This window comes from Equus quagga, chromosome 15 (assembly GCF_021613505.1).
Source record: "Equus quagga isolate Etosha38 chromosome 15, UCLA_HA_Equagga_1.0, whole genome shotgun sequence".
Lineage (NCBI taxonomy): Eukaryota > Metazoa > Chordata > Mammalia > Perissodactyla > Equidae > Equus > Equus quagga.
Window position 1 is genome coordinate 38408681 of NC_060281.1, and position 1267 is coordinate 38409947.

General features: G+C 42.2%; 1 non-coding gene across 1 annotated transcript; it reads right to left on the reverse strand.

Moving 5' to 3' along the window:
* Nucleotides 1-761: 761 nt before the first annotated feature.
* TRNAP-CGG (transfer RNA proline (anticodon CGG)) lies at nt 762-833 on the reverse strand. The gene has a single exon. It is a non-coding gene; the product is annotated as a tRNA-Pro (tRNA).
* Between the last annotated feature and the right edge of the window lie 434 nt (nt 834-1267).

The window sequence follows — 1267 nt, forward strand, 5'->3', positions numbered from 1 at the left end:
GTTAACGATTGCTCCTTGTGATTTTTCTCTCCGGGTGGACAAACCTTGGCCGGTAATATTCCTTGGAGTCTACTTGTTTCTATGGGAATTCTGTACTTCCTCATAGGACGCATAATTGTAAATATTTAGTTACTTGTGAAATTAAATTCCGAAGAAACAAAACCTTTTTTATTCCCTGTCCACCACTGCACCCCTGGCATCCAGCAAAGGTTGACACTCAGCGCAGGAAAAGAAAGAGGCAGGAATCTCTAACCAGCAGTCGACCAGAGCAGAAGCGGCCGCCGCAGCAGTTGGCGTCACTTTTACTTTAGTCAGTGTGTTACGAGCAGTAAATGCTGCCAGTCAGAGTACGATCACTGAAGTTGCAGGTACCAGTGGAAATTAAAATTCACTTCTCAACGAGAGTTAGGAAAATACTGGTAGACCGTAATTGAAGCTTCCCCACCCTCCGCTTGCAGCGCTTCCTCAACTATCCACACGCACATCCGCACGCACGTACGTACGCAAGCACATATTTGATGCCCAAGGAATGGCGTGGCGTTTGAGAAGGCATCCATAGGAGAACTGGAATTGGGGGCGCGTCCTGCGCCGGCATCAACACATGGGATGCGTCTCCACCTAGGAGATCCGGAATTAAGTACCCACCAGCTTCCAAGACAACCGCAATGTTAATGTGATGAAAACCCATGTTTTTGGCAAGAATATTTGAGAAAACACTTGCTTTAGATTCTCAAGTCCGATTGGTGGAAAAGTAAGCAAGTGGGCTCGTCCGGGATTTGAACCCGGGACCTCTCGCACCCGAAGCGAGAATCATACCCCTAGACCAACGAGCCACCTACGTATAAATGGCACCCGTGATCATGTAAGAAGAATTAGAATTAAATAATACTTTTTATTCTGTTTAATCTACAAATAATTTGTTCCCTGATAAGATTTAATTCTGCCTGAATCTTTTACCTAAAATAGTTGGAAGACTTATTTCTGTTCATGGTCTGTTGGTAGCTTAAATCAGCATGGAATCACATAGTTGTAAGACTCATCACCTGTAGGAAATTTTGACATTTGATTTCTCCTTTGTTCTACTTTTCTAAACTACTCTAAGTAATTTAACTCATTTTTCATTTAGCTTTTAGTTAAATCTGTTAGAAAAATTAGTGTCCTGGAATTTTCCTCTTCTCACTGCTATCCTTTTTGAAAGTTGGGTGTTACTATTACTGAGTTGGTCCAAGATTATTTGCTATAATAAGGAGTATTTTCTACCAGAGGT